Source organism: Pteronotus mesoamericanus, unplaced genomic scaffold (assembly GCF_021234165.1).
Source record: "Pteronotus mesoamericanus isolate MK-2021 breed Mesoamerican mustached bat unplaced genomic scaffold, CSHL_Meso_final scaffold_85, whole genome shotgun sequence".
Classification (NCBI taxonomy): domain Eukaryota; kingdom Metazoa; phylum Chordata; class Mammalia; order Chiroptera; family Mormoopidae; genus Pteronotus; species Pteronotus mesoamericanus.
This window is the reverse complement of record NW_026555329.1, coordinates 54,222,393-54,234,686: the sequence shown is the minus strand read 5'-3', so window position 1 is coordinate 54,234,686 and position 12,294 is coordinate 54,222,393. Positions and strand designations below refer to the sequence as shown.

General features: G+C 38.2%; 1 protein-coding gene across 2 annotated transcripts in view; it reads right to left on the bottom strand.

Annotated features, from left to right (window-relative positions):
* Positions 1-11,309, bottom strand: part of MET (MET proto-oncogene, receptor tyrosine kinase) — a 151,063-nt gene extending 139,754 nt beyond the window's left edge. For both annotated transcript variants that reach the window (XM_054564436.1, XM_054564437.1), the window contains exon 1: positions 11,035-11,309. The gene's annotated coding sequence lies outside the window, so the exon portion shown is untranslated. The remainder of the gene's footprint in view (positions 1-11,034) is intronic.
* Between the last annotated feature and the right edge of the window lie 985 nt (positions 11,310-12,294).

Below are 12,294 nucleotides of genomic sequence, written 5' to 3'. Positions count from 1 at the left end.
GATCTGATTGGAAGAAAGGACTAGGTTAGAAAGATTTTAAAGAGATAAAATTTATGTGATAATAATTCAACGTAGATTTTTATTATGGGGGAAACTGAGAATCAATGATGGCAAAAAGATGTCTGATTTGGGTGTTGTAAATGGTAAGGAAAATAGGCATAGAAAAGTTTTGAAGCAAAAATGATCGATCAGTTAATAACTCTGAGGTATCTGTTGGTCATTCAAGTGGAAATGTCTATAAGGTACTTAATAACATTGGCATGGTGGTCTAAAGAGGGACTCAGAGATAGCAATCTATAAACCTCTGGTCCCTCAGGACATTGGAAGTCATAGAGATAAGTGAGATCACCTGTGGGCATGTTTAGTTAGTAGAAAGGAGGGATTCAGATGGAACCCAGAATCTAACCTTTATATTCTAAAGGTAAAAAATTTGAGTGGTATTTCTAAAACATAAAGAGAAATTTCAATAAAGGAAGAGCACAATGTACGGTATCAAATTTCAGAAGGGTCAAGTGGGATAAAAACAAAAGTATCAGTCATATTTGACAATCAGGAGGTTATTGGTGATTACTGTGAGGACACTTTTTTGGAAGTGTGGGACAGATTGTATGAGCAGAATGAATTAAGGAATGAATGAGAGTAGAGAGAATGAGTTAGAAATTTATTTTCAAAATTCTTCATTAAAAGGCAGAATTAGGAGTGAATACTTAAGATAGTTGTGTAATTAAGGATTCTGTGGACATAGGTGTTTTCTTTCTTTCTAGAAGAAGTAAGGGCTGAATGGAAAAAGGTGAGGGAGATTTTAAAAGATGGGAAGCGTTTGGTAGGAAGATGGGATAGATGGAACAAAGTGTCCAAAGATGTGAGAAAAAGCAGAATCAAAACCATTCATTGAAAAGACCATTTCATCATTTGGGACAGAGGCAGGGAGGTCATAATGGGTAACATGAAAGCCACTTAGCCTTCTGTTTATTCTCTAAAACATAAAGAAAAATATTATACTGAAAATAAGAGGAGGCAAAGAGATTCAAAAACTTGAGAGAATGGTAAAAGTTTGCAATCATTGTAATGGGAAGAAAATGTAAAATGACCAAAACAAGAACACAAGTTCAACTGATGTGAAACTCATCCTAATGCCCATTCCCACTGAGTGTCTAAGCAGTCTGCAAGGCAGACCTGAGAATTGATTGGTTCCATAATCCTGACTTCTGCAGTGAATTCCTTGTAATGTTTATATAATTCAACAGATCTATAAACCTTTATTAAGAGGAAATGTCAGCATTTGATTGTTTTCATTTCAAAAACTAGTTTTATTGAAATCTGCAAAAAATAACTTTGGGGAAAATAAAAATATACTGAAACAGATACCCTGTTCTCATTTCAATAAACCCAACAGTCTAAAGATGCTAAAATAATGAATCAGATATATTGATCTTCTAGCTCTGAAAATTAAAACCTATTTAGAAATTGTGAGGAAGTCTTGCTCGTAAATAGCAGTCTGGTTATTCACTCAGAATCTTTAGTAACATGTGGAAAGTAATTAATGAACTTATAACACAGATTCAAGGGCTGTCACCTTTCATTGTTTTTAATGAAACTGTCCTAGGTTTTATCTCCACTTTTCTGGTGACTTAAGGAACACTTTTTTGTAAGCTCTTTGAAGACCCAAAGTATGTCTATAATCATTGGATCTTAATGTACCGATTTCACTGAACAAGTATTATTAGTGAGAATGATATAGAATTTAAAATTATCTTAATTCTGACATGATAGGAGGTGAATTTTTGAAAAGTCCAAAAAGCATATTCATTTCCATTTGGAGGAAGCTTTTTTTCCTGTCAACAAACTTTTCTTTATCCGCTATTTTATTATAACTCAGTAGAACTTAAAATATTTTTGTACTATTTTACACTAAAAACAAAAATAAAAACAAAAACAAAAAACCAAACAGCCAGCGTAGTATTTTAAGCCCAAAGTCTCATTTGGCCCTAAATGATTCCATTTGTCTGCTGTTTTTGTCTTAATTAGATAGTAGCCAGACCACAACCTCACTTTGGACAGTATAACAATCAGTAGGAGCTAGGGGGATTCCGCCTGAACGTGAGGCGAGAATCAGATGACAGCTGCTCACCTAAGACTCTCAGAGGAGCAAAAAGAAGCGAAGGCAAGCCCTATTATGATCTTTCCTCAAACCTATACACCACTGTCTGAGTTCATGTTTAGAAAATTATAAATGCAATTCCTATGCACACTCCAGCATGAACTCTGTATAATTAAGGCTCAAAGAAATGGCCTCAAGGTAACATCCACAAGAAAAGCTAATATACATCCATAGTAGATGATAAAACCCAATGGAAAGCAATTAAGGAAATAGTTTTTAGGGACATAACTTTTGGTCCCTACAGTAATAGATTTTTTTTTTTAATTTTTATTTTTTGTTCAAATACATTTGTCTCCACCTTCCCACCACCGCTTTCCCCTGCTCCCCTCCCCCAGCTCCCTCTTTCAATCTTTCCCCACCTTGGCTTTGTCCATGGGTCCTTTATACATGTTCCTTGACTTGACCCTTTCCTTCACTTTCCCCGGCCACCCCTCCCTCCTTCCCTCTTGACTCCCAACAGTAATAGATTCTTTATAATCACTGATATGCTAGGAAATTTTAGTCATGAAAATGGTGTAAAAAATTTACAAGTTTGTTTGCTTTCTCTTTTAATACTGTGATTTCCTCTGAGAACATGGAATTTCATTTAGTGTTTGTGAGTAGCTAATAAAGGACTTAGGACACACCTCCAACACTCAAAATAAAAGTCCTTCCTGCTTCTGCTACATATTCCTGTTATTCTTACTGGTACATGAGGGTAGGGTAAACTAAGAGGCCTGATTTAGGACTAGATCAATGATGCTCTAGCTTCTCCTAGAATCAAACCACCTGTGACAGAGCTGGAGTAGGTTCACACTTTGCTCATGATGTGCTCTACCATTTATCTGTGAGCTCTCTTGATTCCCTACTCAGTTTTGACTAGTCATTTTTCCTAATTATAAAGCAGCAGCCTGATTCCTAATGGGACACTCTATTCATGACTTGCAATATACCCGTGCCCATGACTCTGCAGTGTATCCACCTATCTCTCTCCTCCCTTAACCTAATAGATCCAATACCCCATCAAAGCTTACAGGTCTTCTCCTTCATTATTTATTTTCTTTACTGTGGCACGAGAGTTATCACAAAAATTTACTTAAATTGAACTACATTTTCTCAAATGTATAAATAAAGAGGCATTTGACTACACATTTATTAAATTGTGAGACCTTTTAAATGGAGTTAAAAATCACTTAAATATAAATGTGTGCTAACAGATTAATATATAATTATTACTGATTCTCTGGTTAACCACTGAAATAAAAATTAAGCATGTTAATGTCAAAACTACATAAATAAGTTACTCCTTATATAGTGTTATCTATAATTAAATTTCAAAACAAGCTTTAATGATGATATATGTATTTGGCAGACCTTCAGTTTTACTTAAGAGAATCTGCATTTCAAAACTACAGTAATACAATTTTCCTTTATCTTCCTGTCAAGATATAAGAAATTGTCAAATTCTGGTACCCCAATGTCACACAGAAAGAAGACTCTTTTGATCAGGGAAGGTTTTCTGGGAGCCAAATGTGGTAAGTAATTAGAAAAATATAATAAAAAGATCTCAATGTCCATGTTTCAGTACTACGCCTTCTGAATTCTACTTTCTTTCTTTTAGACAGAAGGGGTAGCTGTTTCCATAGCTTTAATACTCTAGTCATGTGCATTTCAACTGCACTTAAAGTAATATATTTGGGCCAAGCCCATATGGGAAGCCTACTTACCAGAAAGCACAGAGTCACAAACAGGAAACATAACTAGAGTAAGAAGGTGTTTTTCTCCACACAATAGAGTTCAAAGATGTGTCATCCATGTAATTTGGAGGAAACCCCAACACCACTATTATTGTTGAGTAGTCTTTATGACAACTTATGATCATAGCCTTATGTTTTCTAAGCCTGTTTGAACTTGTAAGCCTGTATGCTCTTTTCCATGCATAGTTTTCCAAAAGTAAGCATGTCAAGGTGGGGGGAAGGATAGCAGGAATAGTAGAAGAAGGGAAAAAAATCAATTTTCAAAAGGATATTGTAAGAACTTAATACTTAAGTCGCATTAGCCTAGAAATTCCTTCCTATTTTCAGCACTCTTTGCAAGGCAGATGCTTCATGGTACAGAATGAATTTCAATAAATGACATATATTTAGTTAGATGGCTTATTTAAAATGTTTGTCAAACCAGGTCAGTGACTCAGAACAGACCTCATTCCAAGACATGATAGATGGATATGATATTGAATAGAAAGACTGACATTAGGTGGAAGGTTCTGAACAGAAGAAAATGTCATTCATTTAACATTCAACAACATATTTACTGAGTACCTACTGTGTGCCAGGATAAACTTTTAATAAATATTTGGACTTCATATTAGAATAGAATGAGAAGTGCCAAAATAATGTCCTTGGGGTTAGTAAGGATTATAACGGAACAGTACTTGTCTTTAAAAATACTTGTATTTTTCACGTTACTTCAGAAAAATGCATTAGCACTCATTCAAACATCCATTCTGTCATGGTTGCAAGATTTTAGATTTCAGATTTTTGAAGATGCTGTTTACTGACCCTTAGTAAAAACCACCTTCCTATTTTTCTGGGACAAAAAGGCCTTACATGGTTTCAAAGATTTCTTAGACATCAAAGAGCTTAGAGAGACATTCAGTTTATGGGTAATGATTTAGGATTTAGTGAATCAAAAACACATGGATTAAATTTCTTTTAAAAGACCCCTAGGTTTAATTTTTAAGAACTAAAATGCTGGTCTAAACACGTTAGTCTTGTGGAAACCCAAAATTTATTTTTAAAGATAGATAATATGGTCTCATGGATCCAAAACTTGGCTGAGCTTTCCTTTCACACATGATTAGGCCTCAAAAGGAGGCAACCTGCTTTCTGCTAACCAAATTTACTTCTTTTTCTCTGTGAAAACTACATTATTTGAAAGGTCTCCAGCTTTGATTGCTCTTCCTGATATTAAGTAAAATATTAAAAACCAAAACTGTTCCATGGTCTTATTGAGCATTTGGAGTCCTTTTTAATTCCTCCAAGTCAATTTTTTCATATACAACTTTAAAATTAGACCTGAGATTCTAGGTGCCGTCTCAGATTTCCAACTATCGGGGAATATAAGAGTATTTCAAAATAGGAAAAGGCCATTGTTCTTAATATGTGCACTGTTTCATGATATATTGTTATATTTGCACTGAAATAGTAGGAAGAAATACAGTACATAATCTATTTTAACACAATGGCTTTCCGGAAGGCCACTAGCCTGGGTATTTCACCAAGTTTTTAGGATTAAAGGAAACAAGTTAGTGCACAACCTGTGAGCCTTTATTCCTTTGGAAAAATAGATTGCAACACTAATCTGATGGCTTTTAAAGGGCACTCGAAACCAACACAGTGCGCGTTTTGAATTTCAATGGTAGAGGAATAACAACTGGTGAAATTCAGGCAGATCTAAAACAAAACAAAACAAAGTAAGTGCCAGTATTCCAAAGAGGGTTTATTCTGAATGAGAATTTGAAAATGAAATATGAAATATACATACAAAGTTATGATGAATTTAGGTTTCAGAAAATGATTGTTTCAGTTTAAGAATGAAATAGCTAGATTACCCTTTAGTTTAGAAATATATACAGCTGATGAATTTAGAAAAATAAGTAGGTGTCAATATAAGAATTATAAAACATATTTTTCTTTTTTAAATTGCTAAACTTATGTTACAGAAAGGAAAAAAAAATCTGGTAACTCTACAATATTACTTTGTAGAAGTGGTCCTAGGGCTCTTTGGCCAAGTATGCTGCTGAAGTTCACACAGTACCTGAAGGTCACAGGGGGGATCACTTGGCAGATACAGTTGTGACAAAGATTGCAAACAGGACCATCAGGAGCCAAAGCTGGCCCACAGAAATTTTGTCTCTCTAGTTGCAAAGTTTTAAACATGCTAAGTCAACATATTAGTATTGAGAGATTTCTAGCTTCTCCTGAAAATTTGAAAGACAGCACCACATGGGCACACACCACACACTGGGCCTCATGACAACCCTGATGATGCCAAGCAGTGGCTGACCCCCCTCTTAGATAGGGCTTTTTCTGAGTAGGTTGTCGGTCCCTAGTGAAAGGGTTAGCTTTACTTATTTAGGTTAACTGTTTGCAAATGTTGATACAGGATATAGATAGGGCATAAGGGAGAAGGAAAAAAAGAAGATGAAAATCCAACATAGTGGTTTAACACTGAAAAGGGTAACAAAGGTGAGAGAGAAAAGGAAAGAAGTGCACAGCAGACAGAAGATATATACCATCAAAAATTGCCTCCCTTGCTGTCTCCAGATTTATATTACAGTGTGAAAGGGATTCGTGACAAAGGCTATGGGTATTGGTCTCAACAAATCCCTTTGGGCCAGGCTCACAGTGTAGAAACTAAGCAGAATTGTTCAAACGGAGCAATATCCCTGATCAAGGATTGGATATAGGGATGGGACCAGGTAAATGGAGGAAAATACCATGGGTTCTCTTCTTCCATACCCCATAAACCAAGGAATGAGGGCCACAACTTCATCTTCATTTTTGAGACTGTAGTGAACCATGGTAGATACTGTCCAGGTACTTCCCCCCAAAATCAGAGGCTCCATGTATAGCTAAACAGGTTGTAGACTGCACAATTCCACGGGAAACAAAATGAGAATGGCACTCCTGAGGAATGCCAAGTAGAATCTCTGCTCCAGCTAACCACATTGGTCTTTTTTCTCATCTCCACTGCGCACTGGCTCAAAGGCCACCTTTGAAGTAAGGCCTTCTTTGACACAATTACTGAATTTCTCAATCACCACCCCATCTCCTCTTACCCCTGACAGTTCTTACTCCCTTTCACCACTTTATGTTTCCTTATAGCTCTTATCACCACCTCATATACAACACATTTTATTTATTATTTGCCTTCCTAAATATGGAACAGAGCATCATGTGGTGAGATTTTTGCCTATTTCATTCTCTGCTGCATTGCCAGAATTTAGAGTTAAGCCTAGTAGGTACACAACAAATTATCTCAAATGACTAAATCCTTAATCACATTCTTGGAGTATAGGAACTTAGCTTTCACTAAAACTTGTGGTTCTCTGACGACATTTCATAATTGTTCTGACCATATTTCATAATAATCCCTTGTTATATTTGGAGAAATACATATTCAAATCCTATAGACCACTAGATAATTTACATGGCCCATAAGCTCATATAATTTTCTCTGGGCCCTATGGCTATAACAAATATTGAAAACAACAGAAGTATCCTTCATAAACATACTTTCAGAAATTCACACTGTCACAGAAAAAATATGTATACCTGGGTGTGTGATTAGCCAGTTAAATGTTGTGTTCTTTTTCTTTAAATTGCACTGTGCTTATACCTCCTGCTACAAATGTGACATGTATGATTTTTCTCTCAATTATCAATACCTTATACAGCTTATAAAATACTTTTTTCATTTTGTCCCTTAGAAAGCAAAGTAGTCAGGTTTCGTTGAATGTTTTTATTGAAACAAATACCAAAGGGAATATACTAACTGTTAAACACAACTGAAAAGATATCTGAGAATGGGCTCTCTGACAGGAGAGATTACAAAATTATTCACAATTTTTAATCTGATAATAGGAGTGCTCCACACATATGAATGAAGCTTTTCTTGGTATGCATTACTACAAAAAGAGAAAATGAGAAAAGAAGTAAAGAGGAGATGAGAAAAACTCTAGAGACTAGAAATATATATTTGTCATTTATCACTAACTTAAGGATCCCAACCTATTTGTCAGTGGAAATGTTTCAAATAGTTAACCTTCACTGATGATTGGGCAGGGGCTGTATGGTGCTGTTCGGATAGATTGGGAGCTAGGCTCTTGCACATTGTTTTGTTGTCAATAACATGGGGAAGTTAAGATATTGCCTATATTGTAAGGTTGTTGTAGTATCAGATGATATACTCAGAGCAGCTTGAAAATATTAAGAGGTCTTTAGGTTCCAATATTTTGACTGAAAAGTAAAATTCTAATAGCAAATAGGATGATTTCTAACAATGTCATTCTCATGTGTTGTCGCCCTAATAATTATGGATCTTTGTTCCATTTTATGTGTGTTATTTATCTGTATATCTAGATTGTAAATTACTCCAGGGCAGAGATTTAATTTCTTCCTTTTGGAAAAATGTTCCCCTAGACGCAAACCCATATGATACTCTACATACAGTGCTTTGCTATTTTTGGTGAGGGAAATGTGGGCCTGGCAGTAACTCAGTGTCTGCTAAATCAAGTGATGCTGAAATGATATTAGTCAGTATATCCATCATTTATTAATAAGAGGTGACTATTTATTTTGCACTGAGCAAACCCCATGAAGAAATTCTGTCCTGAGGGCTCAGAGTCAAAGACAAAAGTTTCAACATACACCAGTGCGGTGAACTCCCTGGCACTTGAGTTTCTGCATATTTCCTCCCCTCAAGGCAGCACAATTAGGAAATCTGGTATCCCATGAACAAACACAGCAGCCCAAGGAAATATTAGGAATAATGGGGGAAAAGAAACCATAGATGATTTTTGTGAGAAGCATTAAGCCTAACGACAATGATGAAGAAACATTAAAATGCAGTGGAGAAATGGGGGCACACAAGGGCTTGGAAGCAGCTCTGGCCAAATCAGGGGAAAGGGATGAGGAGGAAGGGGGCAGAGAGATGGGAGGTGCTCTGAATGTGTAGGGAGCTATGTACTCATCATAGGTTGTGTCACCATAGGCACTGGTGCATCCACATAGAGAAAGGCGTGTCCTCAGAGAATGTTAGCCTTTTAGAGTTATTCACTTTATTTTGAGATGACCACCTTTGAAAGTTTATTTAAGGTTATTGTACAAGCTTTGTAAAAGGAAAATTAGACTAATTCTATTTCAGACTTTTTTTTTTCACTAACAGCTAAGGGAATTGATTTCTGAAAAGTATTTCTTAGTCTAATCCTCATTAAAACAAATTTTAAAAAATTAAGACTATAATGGAAATGACACTTTTCTAAGCAGGAAAATACCCATTTTACAAATTCATTTTAATAATAAATTAAATAATAAAACAATTCATTTTATTAAAATGAATTTGTAAGATGGGTATTTTCCTGCTTAGAAAAGTGTCATTTTATTTTATTGTAGGTTTAAAGGTCATGAAAATACGAGTTGTGAGCTTTCATACTGACTGATTTGGCTTATCTTGTACATCTTTATCATTCAGACAAACTTCCTCCACTAATTCTGAAGGCACGGAATACACATATAATGTAAACCCCTATTTGTGATGTATTAAGAACAGGGCAATCTTTGAAAAAGCAGTAGTCAGATCATTTTTATATTCCATAAATTCCATTAAGTTCAAATCAAAATATATTTAGGTTAATAACTGTAGACTTATGCACTGTTAAACTTGAAAAGAATTTTAAAAACAATAGTAGATATTATAGGCAATCAGACACATTTTTGGTACTATAAAAATTTCTTGTGAGTAATGTACATTTTACCTGTGTTATTCAGTAGTTCAAGTCTGAATACACCACCAACTTGCAATCTATGACTGAAACCAAAGCGCCTCACTTCTGTTCCATTATGGAAGTTTATATGTTAAAACAAAGCCCAATACACTTAGAGCTAGAAAGGAAAGCTATGTACCTGTAAATAATCCAAGCAACACTTAGTTTACATAAAAGCACAATTTATGGCCTAGTAGCACAGAGAAACATGATGTACACTACTTTCAGATCATCTTCGTGCAGAAAAAAAATAATCAATCAGCTAAATAATTTAGCTGTAAAGGAAAATAACGTTTTTCTGAATCCATTTGCATGGCAATGTGCATGTGTCTGGCTGATGGAAAGGACAGAAAAACCTCTACCCAACTCTACAAAATATGAACAGTCTTCCTAAAATTCAGGAGAGGGTCCAGATAGTTTATACTCTGTCCAATGTCAGTTTTTACAATCCTCTCATATTTATTGACCATCTTAACTTGGCAATTAAACTACCCTGATTATTGTGCCTGAGAGCTGACAATATTTTGTTCTACCTCAGGGCTCCTTTGAACACAAAACTGTGATAAGGTAAAATACTTTGGGCAACTACTCCTGCATGAGCCACTGGAACCCCCCTCAACTGCCAAATTTGTAAATGGCTCTTTTGGAACATAAAAGGTATGAAATACGAAACCATACTTTGTTGTAAATTCTGCTTTAGCAATAGTCAGTGTAAATACTTTCATTTGTGCTTTAATTATTGGGGCAGATACAATACTAGCCAGAGTATCCGACCTCTGGTTATAATCTGTTTTACCTAATAAGATAGATGTTCTCCACAGAGCCCCAGCAAAGAGCTAAGGTACAATTGAAAATGATGGATCACAAATACTGTGTATTTGCCAGAAATAAAGATTTCAGCCCTTCACAGAAACATCTGTCACTTGGAAGAACCCCCTCCTAACACCGATAAAGCAGGGTTGAGAACAAGGAAACCTCTGGGTTTGAACCTTGTCAGCTCTATCACCGTGGGACAGGGTGACCGGATTTCTTTTGTAAGGGCTGAGTCAGATCCCTGCCTTGAAACTTGCCTGGCCTTGATAAACAAACACCACCCCCTACCCCAGACCTCTCTCTCTTGAGTCATACAGGTGGCCGTCAGAAGCAAACCCCCAAAACGAAAAGCCCGATTCTCGCTTCGACCTCCCCCCTGACCACGTCCTTTGAGTTTCTAAAGCCTCTAAACTCTCGCCTATTTCTCTGGTCTTGCCCTGTGCACCAGCAGTCAGATCTCTTAGGGAACAAAGAGAGCAGAAGCGCTAGGGCGAGGGGTGGGGTGCGGGATCTGAAGGCGTTGTAGTTTTACCTTGAGGTGACCAGGGACCCGCGGCAGAGAAGTCAGTCCGCGCAGGGACCACCCGCGCGCTCTGCGCCTCCTTGCCTCCTCAAAGCAAGTCAGCTGTCGTCCCGCATCTGGCTCGCACCCTCCCGTAGGCTCTGCATGTGGTCACGCAGCGCTGGGTGCGAGCCTCCGGTCACCTGCGGTCGGGCCCGGCGAGCGTCTGGTCTGCCAGCGGCGGCGCTCCCTCCGCCTCTTCCCACCCGCACTCTGACCAGCCGGTGACTCAGCCGGGTATCGGCGCGCGCGCCCCGCGGCAGCCCGGGAGCGTCCAGGCGGGAGGCACGGCCCCGCCACTCGACCCAGGCACTCGGCCTCCAGCCCGCCCCAGCACGTGTTCGTCTGTCTGGCGTGCTGTCCGTCGGCCTCGTCCGTGGGTCCAAGGATCGATGAGGTGCTGACTGGCACCACCCAGAGGGGGAAATCAGCTCCCGCCCTTCCTGCCGCCAGCGCGCCTCGCCTGGCCCCGCGGGGGTCGCGTTTCCTCTCACCCTTCCCCCAGCCCACGACAAGGTGAAACTTTTTAGGTGGAGAAGTTTTCTCGTCCTGGCTACGCGCTCTCTCCTCCCCCAGCGGGGGCAGTTTGAAGTTAGCACAGCCGTAGACAAACGGGACCGAGTCTCCCCCTCCTGGCGCTCGCGAGGCGAGCGTCACCGGGCGCGCTCACCCCGCGCGGCCCTCGCACGCACACTCCGCGCTCTGCAGGCGGGAAGAACACGAGGGTTTGCCTCTCCCGCGTCTCGGTTAAGCTCAGACACTGACCCGGGTAAAGAAATACTTGGGACCACATAAACACGGAATTCACTGTCAGAGGCAGAGGTAGGAGTGAATGGACGGATTGTCCAATGATTTTATTATGTAGCGATTTACCCTTCTATAATAATTCCGGTTTCTGGAAGGAAGAACAACCCAAGACTTTAACCCGGAGGAAACCTCAGTTTATTATTATTATTTTTTAACAGCAGGAAACAGACCAATTACATAACTAGGCAAACATCAATGAACAAGCAAAACAGGACAAAAGTATAATTCTTGAATGTTGAAATCTTATGATTTTTAAAAAAGGTTTGTGGGCTTGTTGAATTGCATTAGGACTAATTGTGTTAGGATAACTTTTTATATCTCACTTATCAATATAAAAATTCACGTTAACATCTAGAGAAAATAAACACAGGTAATGAGATCTGAGGAAGAACACTGCTTTTTAGGACTGTTCTCCTTTCCAAC